Here is a 24120-nt window from a genome sequence, read left to right as displayed (position 1 = left end):
TCAAATCAGAAAGCAAAAGTAATTTTATTTTGCCTAAACACTAACTAGTTCCAGTATAATGGCAAGCACTTGATTGTTTTTAACTAACATAAGGGCCAGGATTCTCTGTTCAAAAGGATGTGTGTCCTGAGAAGAGAGATATAAGGAAGCTTAGCAAACATTTCTGCAAGTCACACAAGAAAATGAAGCAGGCCAAAAAAGGTCTAGAAGTAGTAAAACTATTTCTAATTCAAATTTAATCAACTCAAGCATCACTATCAGCAAGTCAGAGCATCTAGATGTTGTATTTATGAGAGGGGAAAATAGTGTTTGTGTTATTAACTGTTACATTCTCCCCTATGTCCTCTCTCTGCAGTCAGCCTGAGCTGCCATTGGGACCTTTCTGTGAGGATGCAGCAAAGGGCCACATGTGCACAAGGACTCTGTGCTGCATTTAAACTCTGATGAGGAAAAGAGAGAAAAAACCCCAAAACTCCAGAAAGCTAGTGCACTGCTGCAAGTTTGAAATTGAGCAGAGGTGAGCAGCATTGCTGTTTGCCCCTGTACAACGTCAGTAAGACAGAAAAGCATAGAAGCATCTGAGAGAGGTTTCAAAGTTCTGGTGAAGACAGATCATTCCACCTCCTGGATAAGAACTGCCACAAAAAACCAGATGCAGCTCAGAGGAATTTCTCCCGTTATGGTAGGTTAGGGTATTTTGTGCAACTTATTGTAACATATCTTTTTTCTGCCTTTTAGAATTACCACTATTTTATTCTAAAAAACTGATGTTATTTCTATTTTGAGGCTAAATATGTTTACCATCAGCATAATTTTTGTGGAGTAACAAAGAGAATGCAAACTTAGGCGTCTAATTAGGTCTCAGCCCATACAGGCTGTGCTCAGACAGATCTGCAGTGCTATAATGGATTTTAGCAAGGGCCACTGGGTGTAGCTGAAGATAAAAGCAGGTCATGTGAACAACACAAAAGGCCTAAGATTACCTTGTACAGATTTGCTGAGACATGAGTAGAGAGCTGAGCTCTGCACCAGTCCTCTCATCAGCATGTGTGGCCACATTGGTTGACACAGTAGTATAGCTCATTTGTTCACACTGGAGCTGAATTTTCCCTACCAGCTATGAGAACTGTAGCTACTTTGTTTTTCATATTTTTCAGTCTTTTATATACTGGAAAAAACCCCAGCAATTTCACTGTAATAACTACAAACTGTATTAACCTTGCTGTAGATTTCCATACACATTCATTTATTCAAACACAGAAGACTGATGAGGCTGAGGTATATATACTAAGACACAGTGTCCCAAAGGAGAGATTGGCAAACCCAAAGTTACCAACATAACCTGAATTCTTGTGCTTCTCTTTATGATACAGCCTCTAACTGAGTGCTGGTTTTACAACAGTTTTACAGTACAAAGTACTTTATTCAGGTCACCACTGTACACCATTTCTTTCAGTTACACTGTTGGCTGAGTGTTACTCATTGCATACTACCCAAATGCCAGTTGGGCTAAAAAATGCAGGAGTTTCTCCTGTCTTTCCATAGGAAACATAGTCCCTGAGAGAAGAGACTAGGTAAGACAAAAATCATATTTCTAGGTTTATTCTTAATATCCAAGCAAAAAAAAGCCCCACAAAACCCAATACTATTGCTTTATGTGGTTAAAGATCATGTTAGAAAGATAACCTTAAATTTTAAACCTGGGACTCATTTATTTTTTCTTATATGCAGGTGGTGGGTTATAGACAAACTTGAAAGAAAATAAACTTAAAAGCGAACAGTAGCTTTATCCCACAAAAGAATACACAAAACCTAAACAATCCTAAGTACAGTTATTAAAATCTACCTCAAAGATATACATACAAATAATGCATCTAGATTTACAGCAGTGACTTTGTGTTTTAAAACTATATATAGACAGCCATATAATTTACATTTTGAAAGTCAGATTATTCCCCAGTAGAATCTCAAAGTCTTAAATCAATAAACATTATAGCCATTTTTAGGAGCTACTAAATACTTATTCCAATACTACTTCCAATACTTATTAAGCCTCCCAGTGGGAGAGAATATTTGTGATGGCTCCTATCAGTCTGTGCACTATTTATACTGCTAATGGACACTGAAGGCTGGCAGAAATCTCAGTCAGCTGAAACAAGTTTTCTTTTTACTCTCTGTTGATTACCCTCAACCAAGTCTGCAATTTTTTTTTTAGCTCCTAGTCCCACATGGACAACCTCTGGGTCTTGTGGCACACTTTTGCTTTCTTCTTCTAAGTCATCACTTACTGCTTGCATGGGCTACTGGTCACAATAGGGTTTGTCCCTTCAGGAGTTTGTCCTGATGACTGTCATGAGACAAGCTCTCTTACATCCTGATACATTATTTTTGGCATAGGGGCTACATAACACCAGTGTTTTGGGAGAAATCACCAGGGAAACCTCAAGGACAGATCACTGAATCCTAATTCCTTCTATAGTTGTTTAGATTTCTTATATGTGATCCAACTGATCCCCAAGTTCTGACATATACCTGTGATAATTTTAGACTAATATTTCCTATATAGATTTGCCTTTCAAGTCCACCAGGCAATGTTAGAAACTGTTTCATACTTTTGCAGGATGGAATTTCAGTGGCAGTTAAGATGATGCTCAGCAGTGCTTTAGGAATTGGATTCCACAGTGCTGTTTAGTTACTGGTAATGAATAGCCTATAGCTACTGCAAAGTCAAAGTTTTAAAAAATTATCTTATTATATTGAGAGCAACATATTCTTAATGTTTGAAGGCTTCTGAGAGTAATAATAATTCAGTGAATGGCTGAGCACCCTTTCCTTCAAGAAGTACAGTTCAAGGGAACAGAGCTCTGCACAGCTCATGGGATCCTTTTCCGCAAACCCAGTAACGCTAGTCATGAAATAGCTAAGTAGAGATAAAAGGGGAAAAAAACCCACTCTTCATTGCCAGAACTCCACTAAATCATGATGGCAGATAAAATAGAAACAAGACAATCACTGGAATTCTCATCCATAAATGTAAACATAGGATAAACTTGGTCATCTCCTAAAAATGAAGCCCAGAAAATTGCAGAGAGTGTGTCCTACTGCAGTGTGTTGATGGGAATGAAGGGGAAAGCAGTCTCCCTGCTCTGTGAATTCAGACTTGGAGATAAAAAGCAGCTTCCATCCTGCTGAGCTCAGCTGCTGCAACAGCAGAAAATTGTTCTAGACAGAGCATGCACTCATAATTTATTGTTTCTGTCTCCTGAATGCATTACTTGTTGCTCCTTCAATTTTTCCTTTTATAATCCTTTCAGTTATTGACCTTCCCTCCAGTAACCATGATCTTGTGTGATCATTCTCACTTGTGAGGACTGAGTATAAAACCCTGTTCCAGGAGATCTGCCAGCCCTAATTTTTGGGTACCAGAGTAAAGAGAGACAAATAAATATTTTTATCATGTTTTTAAAGCAGGACCACAGCAAGATGTAAAACTGAAAAGACAGTAAAACTCCTGTTACCCCAGCATGTCATGGGTTTATGAGGAAAACCAGAGCTTTGGGGCTATCAGGTGGGAGAAGTATTATATGGGACATGTAATACCGTTATTCTTGCTTCTGCAACACATCTCTGAAAGCCTGCACCATCAGGATAATTCCTATTGCCAAAATCCATAACAACATCAGATTTTCAGCCTCTCTTTTCCTCCACCAAAGCCAGAGACCTACAATCTAAGGCTGAAATTAGGCCAGGTTTAGACACATGTAAACAGCATTTCACATTGCAGGAAAAGCAGCCTCCATCAAAAAGTCCAAGCAGAAATAAGGGTCCTAATTTAAATAAGTTCAACTGCTGTTTTTCCACGCAGTGTTATTTTTTAATTCTTCCTTACTTTAATAGATGCCTAGTGACTTGTAGCAGGTAGCTGAGTCTGAACACATTGTTTTTGAAGTGTGTTTACTGCAAGGAAGTTGAACAACCAGGAAAATCTGTACCTTTCCCACCTACACCAGTTCTGCATCTGTCCCAGCATGCTTGTACCTTTTATCCCCAATCCCCAGCAATCACTGCCAAGTGCATATCTCTGAAAAGCCAACCTTGTTCTATACTTGTCTGTATTGAAGTGTCATTGTCCTCTATTGATTTTAACTAAGTCTGTAAATAGCTAGCAATTGTGTTCTTCATTACTTACAGTTTCATCCATTTATAGTATCATCCATCTGTGATTTTTGTTTTCCCCTTACTTTCTTTCCTATTTTTTACTTCCCCGAGCCAATTTTCTTCTTATTCTATAAACCCACAGAACTCTGCTAAAACAACGATCTGAAGTCAAAATAGCATCAACAAATTTACACTCAGGGTTTGAAGCATTCTTTATGCACTTTCTACATTGCAGAAACTGCAAAAAAAACCTGGAAGGACTTTGTACAGATCATATAGAGTATTCAATATTAAGTACAGTAACAAGACACGCTGCTTTTCTTTTGCTCAAGTAAGAAAGTCATCATGATGTGAGAAAGAAATCAAAATAGTTTGCCTCAAGCATAAATTTAATAATTGACTTACCCTATGCAGGTTTTCCAGGCTCTACTCTGAGGTATTCATCAGATTTTTTTCACCTGCAAAATAAGTAAGACAGGATTTTGAAATTTTCCCAGTTTTCAAAACTAAAGATGTAGTATTTATTTCCATCTAAAAAGTTATAATAACCAAATTTACTCCTATAGTTTTTACAGACAGATGAGAGCATCAAAAATTTATCAGTGGTGTTGCAAAATATCTATCTTGACCTTACTTTTTAATGAGCTCCCCAATAAGATCAAGAAGCTTAAAATCAAGAAAAGAAACCAAGAAATCAGTTTTTTCAGAATAGGAGCTCTAATTGCTTCATTGTTAGAAAAAGGAGCTATTGAGCAATGACAAACAGTGAGCACCTGTCTGACACTCCCTCACATGCTGTCCTGGCCTCTCAGTTGGGATCCAAGCAAATCTTCCCTGCCTCCAGGTGGCTTCTCCTCCACCACACCTGGGACTTTGACTTCATCTTTCCCATATACTGCCTGCAAAGGGAGCTCTCAGCCCCAGGCTGCTCCTGGCCATATAGCAGGCGCTCTCCAGCACCACTTCAGCCTTTCCTTAGAGGAGAACAACCAAATTGCAACTACAAAAGGAAAAAAATAAAAATTCTATCTCTCCAAAAGGAGAGAGAGATGGCTTCATTATTTTGAAAATAAATGTTTCATTTTCTTTTTATTTCAAGAGAATTTTTTACTTTCTTTTACACAAGCCTTGAGTATAATAGAATTCCTTGAAAGGAAAAACGATACAGTTTTGACACTTGTAGAAATATTAAAGCATTTCAATCCAAGCAAGGTATAAAATCATATAAAACACTTCTATGATCTGGAGCTTAAATGAGGAACAGGAAAAAAAAAATGGGAAAAAAATTTTAACTTCACAAGATACAAAAGTTTCATTAAGAAATCAGTTGCCAAAAGCTGAATTAGTACATTAAAGATTCACAAGAGAAGATCTATACATACCAACAAAACAGAAACTTTTGCCTGTGCTTTCTCTGGAGGTTGTCTAGCCTCTGCCTAAGACACACACCGAAATACTTTGACACTGGGGTTACAGATAATGAGGCCCATGTCCTTCACCTCCTGTTTAAACCAGGCTGGCTCTGCAGATCAGCTTTTCTTCACCCTGCAAAGACTAACACCTGAGCAGAGGCACAGCACTGAGCACAGCCTTGACCTATTTTCCAGGGCAGCTAAGCTCGTTTAAAAATCATGTAAAGAATAAGGGGAAAGGCACAGCAGCTTTACAACAAAGATTTTCATATACAGGAATGGAAAATGCTAAAAATTATTTATATGGTCTTACTAATAAGATACAGGTTTGGAGGTTGAATGAATTTTTTTTTTTTTCTGGAATAAACTCCTTATGATTATAGAAAATAGAGAATAAGTAAATAAACCAATATCACTGTGTGGGTGAATAAAAATGGAAAATAAAACACACCAAAGCCATGCCTCAGAAATTACTTTGTTTTCATTATGTGCAAAGCAGGTTAATCTGGTTAATCTCTCCCACATATTTTACAAAAGCCATGTTTTCCCAAGCTTTCACAAGTGCTATGGAACAATTTTCTGGAACCCAACTTAAATCAGTCCAACCAGTACCAAATAGGTTCCTCAGTTGGCCACGGTCAGGGACAAGGAGGGGAGCATGACTTGGATGCAGAGATGGGCAGGCCTGGCAGACTGGGCTCCCCAGAGCTCGGAGTCTGGTGGGTAACACCCACCCCCCCAAGCCACTTCTGTGCTCCCCCCGCTCCTGGGGGCTCTCCCTGTGCTGGGATAAGTCGGGGAACGTGGCTCAGAGATTGCTCTGCAGAAGCTGCTCCCAGCCTGGAAGCAGCAGTCTTATCTATTATTCAAATAATGGGCAGCCTGCTAAAGAGCAGAGCAACCAGAAAAGGATTGGTCCGTCAGCACTTTGCATTGGTTTTTCACTGTTGAGCTGTAACAAAAAGTTCTTTTCTAAACCCAGAATTTTACTCCTTACCTTCACTTGAAATGAATTTTCGCTGCTGGGCTGTAACAGAAAGTTTTTTTTGGAAGCAAGAACTTTACTGTTTACCTTTACCTGTTGGTTTTAAGGAATGTTCAGCACAGTTTATTTTGTTTGTACTGACCCCAAACTGTCTTCTATTTAGAAATAATGATATTTGAACAGATATTTATATAATAGTTACATGAAACAAAATGGCAGTAAACAGATAAATTATAAATGAATTTTAATCATTAATATTCACTCAACTAAATGGATCAGTATCCCGAGAATGTTGTTATTTTGTGTTCAGCATTTGTATATGACAGGTTTTATTTACTTGTGTACTTGTATCTACAAACCCCAGCTGAGTCATGGGATTTTTATTACCCTGGGGAATGAATAAACATAGAAAAAGATGGTCTCTCAGGAACATTAGAGTCTGAGAAAACACATCAAGTGCAGCACAGAGATGCCCAGTGCACTCTCATGCCTTTCCAGCATATGAAGAGTAGCTAAAAATTCAGCTAAAAAGTAGCATGAACCTTCAAAACACACCCAGTATACCATTTCTGCTAAACACCTGCCCAACAAAAATTTGTAGCAACCAGTCAATCTCTGTATACCTGTCCCATGTTCCTTGTTCAGGACCTGTTGATGGTACCCAGCTGGATCTATGGCCACATCAAAGTGTGGAGGATGCTGCAATAGTTGCATCTTCAATGGGGATGGAATTTCTCATGGAGTCATGGTTATTGATGTAATCTACACTATATCAATAGTTATTCTGCAGGCATTTTGAGAAAGTAAGTGACTCAGATGACTTTATGTTCCTGAAATCACCTTTCTCATCTCAAATGAATACGTATTCTTTTGTATACTTAACCAGTACTTTTAATTAAATTTGTTACATATCATTCCATTCAAGTCCTTACCTTTTGAATGAAATCCATATTTCCCTTTCTAAACCATAGTTTACACATTATTATATTTATGTTTAGTTCTATTTGTCCTGGAATTCTAGTAAATGCATCATGAAATTAATATTATTAAGAATCAACATCAGGGTGTTTTCTTGATCATTTACACAATATTTAAAGGTATCTGCCAATTTTGTTAGCAATTTTTTATTCAGTAACCCTTATATTGCAAAAGGATCATAAAGGCATTAGCAGAGACATAAATGGTCTCAAAAAAGGAGCTGTACAGAAAAAAAATCTGCTTGCAACTCCAAATTTCTTGAGGCTTGTCCATTCAAACACCAAAAGTCCAAACACTCCAAAGCTGATGCTCGTATCTATATTCAGAATATTAACCAAGAGAATAATACTCTTCTCCTATGCTTTTACTTACACAGGAATCTTGTGAATATAAGCCAGTTTTCCAGTTTTTCCACATTTATGTTTTTAGCATTATTTTTTAAAACAAATGGAAGGTAAAAATAACTTTGACTACAATATGCAGCAAATGTAGTCAGACCTCTAGCTTTAGCATGACTCCATAACTGAAGCTGTCCACTAGTGTCCCTACAAAGACCTTTTTGTACAGTCAGCTTAAATTAATAAAGACATATGATGCATTTAGCCATGCACATTACACTGAGCAGTGGTTCAGGCTTGGAAGTGCCTAATGTTGAAGAAAGTTTCCCACCAGCTGTTTCTGTGGGTTTTGTGCTCTCATTTGAACTATTACATAATGTGTTGAGATGAAAAATTGGCATATAGAGGTATAACAGTTTGTTTTCTAAAGACCAAGCAGTTTATAATTTTAGTTCATACTCACAGAATAAAGCAGACCTTTAGATCAAATTTTAAAAAAAGGAAGGTGTGGCAAATGACATAATAGACTATCACTTTCAGGAAGTATTCTTAAAATATGGAGATATTTCTTCATCATATCGGAGTCATAATTTATGATAGATCAAAATCAACATTTTTCTGTCTGAATTATCATAGTCTAAAGACATTATGTACATTGACTTACTGTAACACAGGAAAAGGAGAGAAAGAAAATGATAACTAATATGTTGCACACCATTTTTTACTCCAAAAATATCCAGTGAATGATATGAAGTGTGTGCAGTATTGAATCAGATAAAATAAATGAGTGTGAATGCACACACATGAGATTTATTGCAACAGCACTAACATTTTGTCCCTCATATACTTGTGCACACAGAAATGCAATCTACTCTGAGGTGGAAAAAGGAAACACAAAAATTAGCAGGTATGGCAAGTGCCCCAATGACTAGAATCTCACTGAGTTGCTAGAGAAATGGCCTGCAGTACCACCAGGTGATTTGTGAAAGCTTTGCTGCTCCTTAGGAAAAAGGCTGAATGTCTCCTTCCAGGAGAAAACCTGGGGATTGGATAGCATCAGTAATCCCATTGATCTTCTAGAAAGTGTGAAGTCTTACCTCTCCTTTCCATGATCTACCTCAAGTGGTTTCCTCCTTGCTATGCATGACTCTGTGAATCCCACTTCTTTCTCCACAGTGGAAAGGGAAGATGAGTATCCAACTTTGATGGCTGGACTTAAAGGACTTTTCCAACCTTAACAATTCCATAATTCCATGATCTAACTTTAGTGTTGCAAAATTTGCTAGTGGCCCAACTTTATGAGGTCTGTCATGGGTTAACTCCTGCTGGTAATTAAGCCCCACAAAGGAACTCACTCATTCCCACCACACCAGGATGGGGGAGACAATCAGAAGGGTAAAAGTGAGAAAATGTGTGGTTTGAGGTAAAGGCTGTTCAGTAGGTAAAGGAAAAGCTGTGCACACAAACAAAGCCAAACAAGGCATCCATGCACCAGTTCCCATGGGCAGGCTGCTGCTTAGCCACCTCCAGGACAGCCAGGGCTGCACCACACGTAGTGGTGACCTGGGGAGACAAACACTGTCACCCCAAACATCTCCCCTTCCCCTTCTTCCCCAGGTTTGCATGCTGAGCATGGCACCACATGGTGTGGGATATGCCTGTGGTCAGCTGGGGCAGCTGTCCTGGCTGTGTCCCCTCCCAGCTCCTTGTGCAGCCCCATTCTCCTCACTGGTTCACTGGTAGGGCCGTGTGAGGTGCAGAAAAGGCTTTGACTGTGTGTGAGCACTGCTCAGCAATAACAAAAATAGTCCAGAATTACCAACACTGTTTTCAGAAAAATCCAAAGCATAGCCCCATGCTACACACGTGAAGAAAATTTACTCTATCCCAGGCATATATAACCAGTACATAGAAGTAGATTTTCATATCATAAAGTTTTGGCTACACAAATCACTCACAACATAAAGCACTCAACTTCTACAGAGGTAAAACCATAAAAGATGAATACAAATCTTCAGTGGGCGTTACTTGAGCCTTTCATTGGGCAGACACAAGATATTTCAGCCTTTGGTCATTGCAGTGGGACTTCACCACCATATACTTTCATTATTGTAATGTCCATGGGATACATATTACATTCAGAATGAAAATCAAATTTATTTTTGATAAAAGTCCACAAGCTAGAACCATTAGTAAGTAGAAAGGCCCAAGAGAATGGAACTGGTGTGATAAATTAAGCTTACCATGAGGCAAGTGAAAAAAACTTATTCTTAATGCTGCCTAATCTTAGCATATATGTGTTTTGCCTAGAGATGATGTTGGGCTGAGTCTCAGACAGGCTTTTCAGACAGGGAGATGCAGAGAAGTTGTCCAGAATTTATAGTGGGATTTAAATTTATCACAAAGCAATTTTAACAGGACCCTTGGAACTGGTTATCCTGCTGGCAAAATACCAGGAACAGGAAATACATATTTACTGCCCATTGACACTCACCTAAGCATAGATTTTAAGGTGAAACAAAACCAGTGATTTGATTTCTCTTCCACACAGGTAAGAAGATAAAATGGTCTTCATAGTCTGTGTTTGTGTGCAAGTGGTACCAATTTTCTGTATGGCTACAAGTTACCACTGGCAGAAATCTTGCATCCAGAATCAATGGAGAAATCCTATCCAAGTAGAGATTATCTGTAACCTCATTTCCAGGGAGTTATAATTTGTTTCAAAACTTTAAATACTGATAAAGGTGAGAACACCCAGAGTCAGGCAGAGTGAGATGACACTCTTTCAAAAAAAAGAGGTCAGAAATTCTTCAACATCAATTTCTATGCACTCAACACCCTCTTTTCTATTTTCAAGCACCAGGCAGGCAGGTGCCTTTAACTGGTAACACATCCACACAGGTTTCCTTGGCATCCCTCAAATCCTCTCGGCGCTATTATATGTGAATGCTGCAATTTTCCATCAATGGAGAAACTACTCTGTTTCCACTCCCTGTAATTTTACACCCTCAGAAGACACTTTTGTTGACTGACAGACATCACCTTCTTCATTTTGCTGCACTGGGATTGGAAGCCCATGCCTCATAACAGTCAATATATCTGACTTTCCTTCTTACACAATTAAAAAACAATCACATATAAGAACAACTTTGAGCAAGGCAGGTCAGGTTTTAAAATACAAAATTCCAGGAAAGAGGAATATGGAGAAGTACTTCAGCATCTTAGTTTAAATTCAGCCCTGTAAAAGCTCACATGAAATATTCATACTTTAATGTCCACAAAGTAGTTTAATCTGATCTGCAGAATCACAACACTGGCAGTATAATATGTCCCATGGCCATACAAAATGCTGAAGTGAGCAGAATACACCCATTTTCCTCTGCCAGAAAAATTCTGACCTGCAGGCTCTGGTACAAAGCACTCACTAAACACCCTGTATAACTATTTAATATATGTGCCCTCTGGAAATGCTGAAGGCCTTTCTCCTTAGGTGTCTGTCTCTGATCCTAGCAACGGACACTGTTTCTTTGTTCAGTGACCTTATGAATAGAAGTACTAAGAGCCAGATAAATTGCTAGCAGCATCACAGTCTTTAGTTAAGTCAAGTGATCCTCCAAATTTCATCCTAAACATAATTACGTGGAGAAATCTATCTACAGAACTTACCGGTTCCTCAAAACACTTCATCTGTCATCACCCCATTGAACCAACACTATTTATTTGCTTTCTAAAGGAAAGCTAATTGATTTATCTGTTACTTGGAATAACACCACGATAAATAAATTATCACTTAAGCACAATGGATTACTAACATTTCCTTTTCTAATTATATTTATGATATATTACCATGTCTTGCTTCATTTAAGAGCTTGCATATGTTTTCCTTATCCCTATAATCTAATATAAGGTGCAAAACCTGGACTTGTGCCAGTGAACTCCTTTGTTAATATACTGCTGAACTATCAGAGTCCATCTGGAGTTACTGTTCTGCTTGATGTCACACGGCAGATCCTACCTGCATGGAAGATGAAAGGACATTCAAGGCACGTATCAAGGGATGACAGTTTTCTTTGTGATGAACCACAGAGTCACAGCTTGTTAAGTAAGACTGTGACAGTGATAAAAGACAAAGCCATCATTTTATAGCAGAATATGGCCTATCGGTACATGACAAGCCATACTATCTCTGCTCACACATGCTGACATCTCATAATGCATTCTCCCAAGTGCTGGACAGAAATAGTCCCTGAAGACAGCACCACTAGAGAGTAATAGCATACTGCTTATCTGGGAGCAAATGAATGGAAAAAACCTGAAGTGTGCAATGTGTCCCTATTAAAATCACAGATACTTTCAGCTGAGCTTTCAGCTGAACGTATTTTCTAATTTCATTAGAAGTTCAATTGCTTTCAAATAAAACAATAGGACAGTTATATTAATTGTCAACTATATAGCCCCCTTTCACTATGATATTTTTTTAAATGTTGAAAGTAAATTTACAAAAAATCTGTTGGTAGGCTTCCTTTTTGAGAGCTGTGCATCCATACTGTGCATACAGTCTTGCACTCTACTTAACATTCCTCACACTCGACATCTTCCCAGCCTGTCCAAATATCACTAGCTGGTGCTTACAGGCTCCCAAGCCACCCTGCAGGGTGAAAGCCCATGGGAATGTAGGTTATGGTGAGATCCTAACAGCCAGACACCTCTCAGGGCAGGCAGCCTAGAGGGACAAGGAGGGGACAGTCAGCAGAGGTGGCAGTAAGGAACTTGAGGCTGGTACCTTGCTGGAGGGAATTGGAAGACTTAGTGGCTTCCTGGGGAAGAAAAAAATCCTGACAGAAACATCAAGAAGGAAAAGATTTAGCTTGAAAGAATAGGGAAATATGCAAAAGGCTACAAACTAGCAGGAGAATATAAGGAAAAGTCAGGCTCTTCTCTTGGTTTTAGCCCAAGCCTTTTGATAGTCCCCATGCAAAAGTCTTCATGCTGCATTGATGTTGCTATTGGAAGCAATTGCAATCCACCTGAATGGAAAAAATTAATCTATCTGCTCTAGTGATTCCTATGAAACCTCTTTCTCCCTACGCTCCCACAAGGACACAGCAACTCTCCTACAAGTGCCGCTCATGGGGAGGACCAAGGAACAGCAGTGCAATAAAAACATAAAGTGATACTCACAGAGATAACCCTGTGTGACTGCAAAATTAGTGGTGATGTGATGATGCAAGTGCTGTTTATCAGCAAGGACCTGTCAGTGTGGTTAACAGGGGCTTTCAGGCTGAGCATTAATCACATGGGCTTCACGGATGAGTTCTCCGGGTGCTGCTGTACATTTAAGATGCATTGGCTGCATTGGCTGGGGACTGTAAGAGTCTTCAAAAGTGCCAGTGAAAAGCTGTCTGCTACTCTCCTCTCGAGCTGCACAGTGCTTAGACCTCCCCTTCCCACTGCACCTGCAGCCATCCCTTCACAGAAGCTGTCTATCTAGCACAGCCAAGAATCCTGTTCTCACTTGCCCTGTAACTCACTCATATATACCTGCAAAATTCTCTGGTTAATCACCTGCAAAATTTTCCCCTGCGATACCTGTAAAATATTAGTCACAAAGGTGAAGTAGCCCATGTCTTGAGTGGTGCCTGCCACACTGATCAGCATTTACTGTTTGCTTGTACCCTTCCCATCTGTTGACTAAATGGCTCTTATCTTCATACATAAATATTAAATTCTTTGGTATAGTTGTAATACAGTAAGCACATAAATAGCAGTAATGTTAACTACTGTATTTAATAGTAAGACTCTTGATGACCATTTATATCGCTATTATAGTTAACCCAGGACATCTGATTTGTGTCACAGCTTTTGTTATATAGATTGATTTTTTGTTTTCAGTAGTTGTTGACATGATCAAATAGATACATTTTAAATTTCCCCTCTTCTCTGTTCTGGACTTTTAAATCTATATAGACACTCAGGTCTCAGTACCTTTATCTCCATTTCTATATTTAGAGTACCTTACTCACTTCCCCTCCTTCCAGTCTCATTTTCATGTCTTCCTTTCATGGTGATTCTCACCACCAACTGCTCTCTCCCGCCACTGATGCTGTTTTGCAGGAAGCCCTCTCTGCTAGATGGAACAGAAAAACTGTATTGAAAGACAAAATACTTCAGAATTAAACCCTGAAAACATTTCAGGCACTACATCTGATATTTGACTGTCACAGACTCATGAAGTACCAGGTTAGAAGGGATCTTAAGGATAAACTGGTCCAATCTTTCTTGGCAAAAGCTTAGTCAAGACAAGATGACTCTGCCCTCTGTTCAGCTGAATCTTAGAAGCACCCAGTGTTGGGGAAGAATCAAAATTTGAGTAGTACGGAACATGCATACACGACCACAATGTGGTATATAGAACTGTCTCGATAACAGATTAGGAAGATCCCATCATACAGTGCTTTTGCAGAGGGAGTCTCCCCATCTGCTACACCTCAACTAATAAATCCTGTGTCTCAGCTTCATATGAGCTTGGACAGGTTTTTTCCCTTTCCAGAGCAACCACCACTCACAACTTGTTTCCACTCCTTCACTGGTGCAGTACAGCCATAGTTAGTCTGAGGCAGATCTCCATCCTTAGGTCTTAGGTATGAATTTACCTAAAGGATATGCAATTTATAAAGGATATGCAATGTCATTTCTCTCCAAATTTTACTGTGGTTGTGTGTTTGAAAGCTTTTAGTCTTGAAGTGGTGTGATTATGTGACAGTTCCAATTTTCATTTGAAGAAAAACTCTTCAAAATTTAAAGAAGTATGTTCAAAAAATCTGAATTCATAAAGAGAGGAAATCACCTTTTCTTGTTTTTAACTTTTCCTGATTTTTCAGCTATTTTAACAATTTTGGCATATTCTGTTCTAGAGGATTTGTAATTTGAATTAGCTTTACTAAAACACTTCATTGACTTGAACTAGACTGAATTTTTAATTTGTAAGCTCGTGACAAAGATCACACTTTTTCACATGTTCTGACATATGCATAAATTAAAAAAAGTATATCAACATTAAATTCTCAAGAAATGTTATAGCTTCTTCTGTCTTCTTCTAATCAAGCCATCGCACAATATTGAAATTGGAAAGGACAAGTTATTTTATGAAGACAATCATCATTTCACCTGAAAAAAGACTATTTTTATAAATTCATAAAGCATAGCTATCTTTTGCTAGAGTTTTTAAGATTTATGCACACTGTGGTTCCAACAGGGACTACAAGTGCCAAAATGCCGCAAAAAAAGACTGTTTCCTCAATACTTTCAGCTTAGTGAGAGACAGAAAGTGCTGGAAATTTTATAAAAAGAGAAGTCATATGAGAATTACCACTCAGCTTTTAGATCAAAAAGGCTGATTAAGCACTGGAGGTTTTGGGAAGATTTTCAAATAGAATTAATGCCATAAATAACCAGAATTTTGCTGATCAACTTGGCAAACTTATTGAATATTGTCTTACATGTGATCACTTTTAATATGCAGGTGGGCTTCATACAGATTTAGAAAGAGATAACCTAAAGCCTAAACCTGACCATTGCTTTTGGGTAAATATGAAAACAGAGAATGTGTTGATGACTGAACCCTGCCATTGTTCAGGTTAGCTCTTCGTTGTTCATCTTATGAAGAAGTCCCTAGAATTATACAGGAGAGTGCCAACAATTTGAGATATTTTCCATGCAGGGCAGGAGCTCTAGGCTCTATCTGTAGCTCTTGAGGGAGCAGAGGCTGCCAGAGTGGTCAGGCTTCGCTCTGTCTGCCATAGCACAGGACCCAGGCATCTGCATTCTAGGCCAGGTTGCAAAGAAGCAACCTGTAATACCAGAACACTTCCTCCACAGGGCCATGGGATGGAAGAAAAGCACATACTAGAAGCAGTGGAGGATGAGGGTTAGATGTCAGATGACTAAAGGTTCCCAATTTTCTGTTGTTTCTCTCTACAAGTTGTTTTAGGTTCACTGATGTCTTGAAGCAGGAGCAATAATGAATGTCAGGAAGACTTTCTTCACGTCTCAGGAATGACAACTGGAATATATTTGAGACATTTGGTCATTCCCTTACCTTGGCCCTGATCATATCTGAATATTCAAAAATGCACATGAGGGGGTTTTCATGCAGTAACTCTGATCAGAGTGTTTGGATTGCAATGCACAAGTTACTCATGTAAGGCATGCAATGCACAGTGAATATGAGATAACCTCCTCCTTGTCAAAGATAAGGTGTGAACTTACTGATGCTTTTCGGAAGTGGAGTAAATTACTTCACACATTGCTAGCTAAGAGAATTTGCAAAAGGAGCTAGTGTGGAGTAGTTTATGAGCTTGAATTCACACTTCAATTTTTTTTCTTTATGGTGACTTTTAATGGAGAGAAGCATTCAGTCATCTTAATTCTGAGCGTCTTAGTTCAAAAAGTGACCAGAGTTTTAAAAAAATGCAATGTAATATTCTTGTGTTTTCTGAAATGTCACTTCTCCATAAGCTGAATTACACACTTTTCAGTTTGTTCTGATTTCAAGGGTAATGGTATGAGATGTTTTCCTTGAAAAATACATATAGTGTTAACATGGGTTGTTGAAATATGTTACAGACAGCTGAAGAAGAAATTCTAGGAAATTAGTATACTAATTAGCATATTAATAGTACTGAAGGTCTTATGTAACTTCTTATAGTTTAGGCCTGGCATCTTGCCTTGCTTAATAAGTTCAAAACCAAGGGAATCCTGCCTCTTGTAAAGCTGGAACTTCTGAATCCAGACCTCTTTGGCACATGAGCAAGAACCCAGCAAGAGAAGCACTTCCCACCAAATCTTGCTGTCATTCCAGATGCACAAAGATTTTTAAAAGCAAGAATTTTGCTCAGGACTTTATGCAGTCTGGTTTTGACACTCTCTAAGGATGGCGACTGCACAAAATCATCTGCAAAGAAGCAGGCTTTTAGCCAGATTTTTAATTGTTTTGATCAGATTTACACTTCATTTAAAATGCTCATGGAGGTGGAGTGCTAGTGCACTTGTCAACCTTTTTGAAATGTGCTGAACCACAGGAAAAGTGAGGATGCTTACGTACAGAAGATGTCCTGGGTTAGAAAGCTTGAGTAATATTAAACTAAGTGAAACCAGATTCCTCCAGAGTCCTCACAGGATCAACATCCTCACTTTCCACAAGGTCCTACTACAAAGCATTTTATGCAAAATTCTAGGCACTTCAAGCTAGTAATAACCTATCTGTAAAAACTAATTTCTATGACCCCAGACTCTGGTTAAAGATAAGAGGTCAGTCACTGTAAGCAGAAAATGAGAAATTAGAAAACCAGTAAAAAATAATACCTTGAATTTGCTTCTTTCAATTTCAGTGCTCTATTAGACTGCATTAGGAATTAGTTCATGTAAGTATCCCATACAGCACAATTTTAGGTGCTTAACTGAATATTGATCAACCAGTATTCTTCTGAAAAAACATTCTTTGCAAGTTCAGCTCTGTTACTTGATACCTGATTTTCCACAATACTGAGTACCTACAGCTCCCAGTGGCTTCATTTTCACAGTAACCCAGGAAATCAGTTCAGAGAACACTTGTACTCACGTGGCACAGCCTCAGTTTTCAGTGGAAAACTATACATTTTGAAGACTAGGGCATTTTTTTATTTTGCTACACCTTCAGCTAAGAAGTGTGTATTTTTCCACAGCAGATGCTGGAGCCCTGTCCTTTTAAGCTGCCAACATCCCAGATTCTGTTTCCAAGCTCATCTATTTAAAGAGTTAGGATTGTCATGCTGGAAAGTACCTTAAAAATAGGGGTCTAGTGCAGGGCCTAGACCCATCTCCCTACTTACTCCATTCTGTATGCCAATAGCAAGGAAAAATAAATTATGAACAGATGCTTGCTTCCACCCTGCTCTGGATTCTGGCCAGCAGACTATCTGAAAAGGTGTAATAGAAGCAGCTGCTGCTTTCTAAAGGTACAGATATTTGTTCACAGGAACAAGAGAACTGAGATTAAAAAGGTAAAAGAATTAGGACTCTGAAAATATGATTTCTTAGAGCTGCCAACAAGGTGACACAGCTTTTCACCTCTCCATATGCAGAGGCACCTTCTATAAATCCATACTTGTGCTACATAATCTGAGGCACATGGACAAGTCAAGTTAATGCAGAGTTCCTTGTTTCAGTGACTCTGCAGAGCACAACTGGAGATTAGGAAAATAATTATTCACTGCAAAAAAGAGTGCATAAGACATTAATTGAGATTATAAAAAGCTAACTACATCTGGGGCTAAAAAACTGTGCTATCCCAATTTCTCATTAATAGCATCCAATTACTGTCTGTGGTTATGTAACTGTTCATCTCACTATGTGGCCACTTACTGCTGGGGTCTGTTGCTGCTCAGCATAAATTGCACAGAGCACAGTGTGTAAAGGCATTAATGACATTTACTTTGCATTTTGCAGTACAAGGATAAACAAAAATATATTCTGAAACAAAATTGTAAGTTGCCGGGAGAGGTCATTCCAAGCAAATTTTTAAAATTCTTTATTTTTTAAAATTATTTCAGTTGCAGAGGGGCTGGGAATTTTGGTTGGTTGGTTTGAGGTTTTTGTAGCAAAAACATATGATCATTATGGGGTATAAAAAAAGTAAATGTTTTCTCTTTCAAATATGTAGTAAAAACTAGTACACTATCACATAAAATAAACCATTAATTTTAGAGAGTTTATTCCCCTGAATGCTATACTAATATTTTAGATCTCAAAGTGCATATCATTCGAATAGGGGAACTTTTACTGAGCAGTCTGCATTTGGGCCCTGACCAAATAAAATGTCAATGAGCCTCTACTGATAAGAACAAGCAGAGATAAAGTGGACAGAAAGATCTGTGAGTCAGTAAATACTGCAAACAACAATCATAGCAGGTCAGGCAATTATCACAAGAAGAAAAAACACTGATAAGTCCAGCAAATAAAATGTGATCCCCTCATAAACCATGAGCATCAGAGAGTGACAGCAGCCTAAGCCGGGGTTCACAGGACATTAACCTTTCTGAATGGAGGGCTGACTATTGCTTTGGAACCAAATCCAACAACCAATCTGTTTGTACAGCAAATTACCTATTTCCTTTGTAGAAGGGAAAACAGTGTTTGAGTAGTAAAGCTGCTGTGAGAACCAAGGAAACAAAATCAATGAGCCAAAACATGAGGGAACGGTTGCAAACTGAAACAATGAACAAAAGAGTTATCAAAGATAAAAGCCAAAGACTGAACCAGCAGAAGAAAAAAAAAGAATAGGCTGTAATGATTTCTGAGAGGATGGTTTTTCATTTTAATGGCAAAATTTCATTGACCTCTGCTGAAGTCAGATCAGGATTCTTAAGATGAGAAAAAAAATGGCTGAGAAAGGACAAAAAGCAGAACAAGTAGTGAAGTGAAAGGATTCAGTGTGAAAAAATATCCAACTAATTCTAATTCTTCCCCCATTATGAGCATAATTTCTGCCTCTGTTGGAATGGAAATTTCCATTTTCTGCTATCTACTAAAAAATAATAATTTAAGAAGTCACCACAGGGTTTTTTTGCCCTAAAGAACAAAACTTACAACAGCTTATTCTCACAATAATAAGATTTCTTAATCTTCAGAATATTATCTGGGGCCTGAAAGTACACAGCTGATCCTCAGCTCCTTCAGAAATTCCCTTTCTAGAATATAGTGCATAAGGTATTCCTAAGGAAATAGACATTATACTATAATGGTGGTATCTCCTGGTACTGAGCTTAACTTCTGAAATTTTCTACATATGGAAAAAATGCCTCCTGCTTTATATAAATAAGTATATATAATGAGTTATAATATGAGTTGACAGATATAATAATGAGTTGATGTATTATTTATTTCAAATTAATTAATTATTTCAAACTTATTTCTGGAAATAACCCTATTTTATTCAAGATTTTTTCAAGATTTTTTTTTAAACTATCCCTGACAAGTTTTCTGGGATAAAAGCAGTATTGAAAAATCAGAATTCAGCCTTGTAAGTTAGCTAATATTCTGCTCTATCCAGCAGAGCTCCAATGCATAAGTCTAACATCAGATATTCAATACATTTCTTTCAAAACTCATGTTAGCTTAACAAGGATCTATGTTGCAAGCCATATTAATCATGTATTTGCAAACAACAGCTTTTATCAACATTGATTATTTTCTTGATAGAATTACAAAATCAATAGGCAGAAGTTAGACAGTAGATGCAATATATATAAATTTATAATGTATTTGTATTTAAATTTTAAAATTAAACTTGAAAGAGTGGCTTACATGAAAACATTTTGACAGATTAAAGTCATAACTGAGGGTTATCAATATGTGTAAATGCATGAGAATAGTGTAAGAGGCTAGCTAGAAAGAGGAAGCATTAATAGTAAAACAATTATGGTGAAATTAAAAAACTGTAAAGATCATAGCAGCAAGAAAAACATTTTCATATATATATACATAAGAAAAGGGAGAAATTCTCGAGGACAGATATTTGTGACAAAACTGAATAACAATTCAAATATAAATTTTTAGTGTGATATAAGGACAAATTAAATGGGTGCATGTTGCTCAATTTCTTAAGCAATGTTGAAACTCAATACTAGATAGATGTACAGAGTACAAAACAAGAACTGCCCCAGGAAAAGTTCTACACCATGACCAAAGGCTCAAAAAGAAATAGCAAATGTGTAACTAAAATGTTCAGGGGAAGAAATAAATTCAGAGCAGAAATTAAAAAGAAAATAACGAGACTGTTTCTCATATTAATTTCCCCCAAGCCTTACAGATAACTTCTAAAAATCTAAGAGATTTCCAGAGGAGAAGTAAAATAAGTATGGGTAAGGAGATAGACTAATGTGAGTGCAGAGACTGAGCACATGGGTACCAAATACACATTTAGAATACCTGAAACTAATAATGGACCCCCAAATCCAATATTGCATTCCTTAACTTCTGCACTTAATCATGTCAGGAAGATTTGTAGATGCTTCATCTGGAACACTGCAGGCTACAGCATGGCAGGGTCTCTGGCACTCCTGCCATGGGGGCAGCACAGGTGCAACCAAAGGTTTTCTCCTCTTTCTCAAAAATGCACCTAAAGGCATGAAGAGTGGTGAAAGCACTTTCCTTTGAGACAGTCTGTGTGTTTAATGCTTTCTGAGGAAGAAACTGAACTCTGATCCTAATTTAAGAGCTGGTGAACTCTAGAATATGATAGAAAAGGTGAACAGCATTGTCATTTTCTCCATTAACTTAAAGAAAGGGAGATTGCAGAAAAATGCAGCATGTTTCTGCAGATATGCTTTTGGCATACTGCAAAGGAACTTCTTAGGTTAAGTCTCAGAGTCAATTAAGTGAAGGAATGTCTGCTTCTGGGGTTCCAGCCATATTTAGAAGGAAAATAAGTAATAAGATGGCTACATAGACATCATCTGCTCTGAGCATCTACAGAAGCACCAGCCTATGTGCTTAGGGATTTCAAGGCAGAACAGGAAGCTCCTCATTGAATTTAGGCTCCACAAATGTTAAATAGTGACTGAATTGATAATTTGTATCTACTCAGTTGTTGTTTTAGGTGCCTAAATCCTTTCCTGGAACTGGACCAGGAGAGAGCAGAGCATTGTGCTGTTAAGTGCTCTGCTTTTACAGAAAATCAATGCCAATCTACCATATATTCATTTAGAAGATCCTCCCCCAGTATTTGTATAGCTTGCCATTATACAACTAATTGGACACATTATAAATGCTTAAAGATATTGAAGGGCCTTAACAAGGAGGAAAACGCAATTATTTAGTTTAGTAGAAGCGTATGAAAGTCAGAAGAAAATTCATGTTTGTAGGAAATATTGAGAATTTATTGTATCCAGATGAGGAATTACTATGGACTTATAAAAATGGCAGAAACGTCACCATTTCTATTATTTAAAAAGAGAATAAACATATCACTAATAAGTAGAAGGAACATGATATTGCTAAGCAGATCTCTTCTTCTTAATGATGTGACCTGATGGAATCAGCTCTCTTTTCCATTTTGAATATGTGATTTTGAAGCAATTAGTGATTATCAGAGAAACCTGTGGGAACATGACCTGTCATGGGGCTGCTATTTTCTTGCCAACTACTTCAGAATTATCAGGTTTTACTCATTTGATCCAGGATGGTAAATCCCAACCTGGGACTTTCTGAAGATAATATTTTTCTCAGAAGCAAATAAAGTAATGAACATAGAACTAGGTGAGGTAACACTTTTCATAAAAGTGATAAAGCCACAAAATCAATAGCACAAGTGCTTTAAAAGGGAACATCCATTATCCTCTGTTAAGATCCAAGGGAGAGGAAATGTTGATCTCCACTGTTCTTCAGATACGTTTCTCCATACTTTGGGAACATTTTACAATACAAAAGGTTGACCAACAAGAACTAAACTCTGAGCACTGATCATTGCTCAGAAGGTAAGGATCAGAGCCACACATCATGAAAAGCAAATCACTGAAGTCTGATCCACTATGGAATCTCATTTGCCTTATTTCTCTGTAAGATGATTGGGTTGGCCCCAAAAGCCAACCATATTCTGGGCAGCATCCAAAGCAGCATGAGCAGTAGGACAAGGGAAGTGATTCTGCACCTCTAATCTGCTCTGGTGAGACCCCACCTGTATCACTGCGCCCAGCTCTGGGGTCCCCAACTAAAGGACACAGAACTGTCAGAGCAAGTCCAGAGGAGGTCATGATGATGAGCAGGGCTCTAGAACACCTCTAAACAAAGACAGACTGAGAGAGTTGGGATTTTTCAGCCTGCAGAAGGCTCTGGGCAGACCTTATTCACCTTCCAATACCTGAAGGGAGCCTACAAGAAAGATGGAGAGGGACTTGTGTCAAGGACATGTGGTAATAGGACAAGGGACAATGAGTTTAATCTGAAGGAGGGTAAATTTTGGTTAGACATTGGGAAGGAATATTATGGAGATTCACAGTCTTTTCTTCAGGGTAACTTCTCTGGTTAAGGGAGTTATCCACTGGCCAGTTTGTCCAGAAAAGCACACAACTTTTCAAAAAATATATTAATATATTTCAGTACAAATAGTAAAAAAAAAAAAAAAAAAAAAAAAATTAAAAAACACGTAATTGGCAGGGATTATTCACAAACTTGGATAAACTATTTCACCCAAAATATGCTCCCTAAAAAATAATGCTAAAATACCAAACCAACAAAACCAAACCAGTTTTAGAAATTATTCCTTTTTATTAACATTTTTCCAATTATTTTTTTCTTACATTTTCTTCAACACTCTACCTATAAAATTTTTATTTATTAAAGCCTTATCCTTTTACTGAAATATACAGATTTTTATAAAATGAAAAATGTGAAATCCATATTGATAAAATATAAAATTGAAAGAAAAATGGGAAATGGTTCAATCTTGAACTGTATCAAATGGAAAGAATTTTAAAATTTCAGAAAACCAGATGCATTTTGACAGGTAATGTAGTTAAAGATATCAATAATGAAAAGTCCACTGTGTAGACTTCCAAAAACATTAGCAAATGGCAAAAGAAACAATAACCTTTTTTTCCTCATAATTCCTTTTTTTTTTTAGCTGAACTTGCTTTTTCTTGCAACCTGAGTTAGTAGTTTTGAATGCTTAGAGATAGCCAAGCTGTAGTCAATTTGCATTTAAGTTGTAGAGTGCACTGTGAGTCTGATAATAAATTATTTAAATGATAATTGCTTCCATTTCCATGAGATCTTAGGAATCTTGTGAATATAAACCTAAATGGGAGCAGTTTAAAGTCTCTATTTATTCACAGCAAAGGCTTTAAAAAACATTGAATAAGAGTCAAAATGTTGATTCTCTGTCCTTCTATATCTATTCTATTAATAGTTTACTAAGTAGTGTAAAGGAAGGTATTCTCTTTATTAGAGCCCACTCAAACATATCAGAATAACTTCCTGAAAGCAATACACATTCACTTTCAAACAGGGAATATTTCCCTTATAAGATACTTTAATAATTGTCTTAGTAACTAATGAGCTTTTAGGGAAAATATTCAAATAATCTCCAGGGTTCATACAGCCTTTTTAACAAGGACACCTGGATGCCTCCTTATTTTTAAATACTTTTATTTTACTAAGAGGAAACAGAGCCTCACAGAAACATAAGTGGCTTTTGGCTTCATTGGCTGCAGAC

At 37.6% G+C, this 24120-nt stretch overlaps 1 long non-coding RNA gene across 1 annotated transcript in view; it reads right to left on the bottom strand.

The window, feature by feature from the left end:
- LOC110469642 (uncharacterized) overlaps positions 1 to 24120 on the bottom strand; it is a 243411-nt gene that overhangs the window by 165746 nt on the left and 53545 nt on the right. Inside the window, exon 8 of the long non-coding RNA XR_002465282.3 lies at positions 4564 to 4616. This is a non-coding gene — a long non-coding RNA (uncharacterized LOC110469642). The remainder of the gene's footprint in view (positions 1 to 4563; positions 4617 to 24120) is intronic.

This window comes from Lonchura striata, chromosome 8, assembly GCF_046129695.1.
Source record: "Lonchura striata isolate bLonStr1 chromosome 8, bLonStr1.mat, whole genome shotgun sequence".
NCBI classification, from domain to species: domain Eukaryota; kingdom Metazoa; phylum Chordata; class Aves; order Passeriformes; family Estrildidae; genus Lonchura; species Lonchura striata.
The sequence above is the reverse complement of the archived record's forward strand: the minus strand, read 5'-3'. Positions and strand labels throughout refer to the sequence as shown.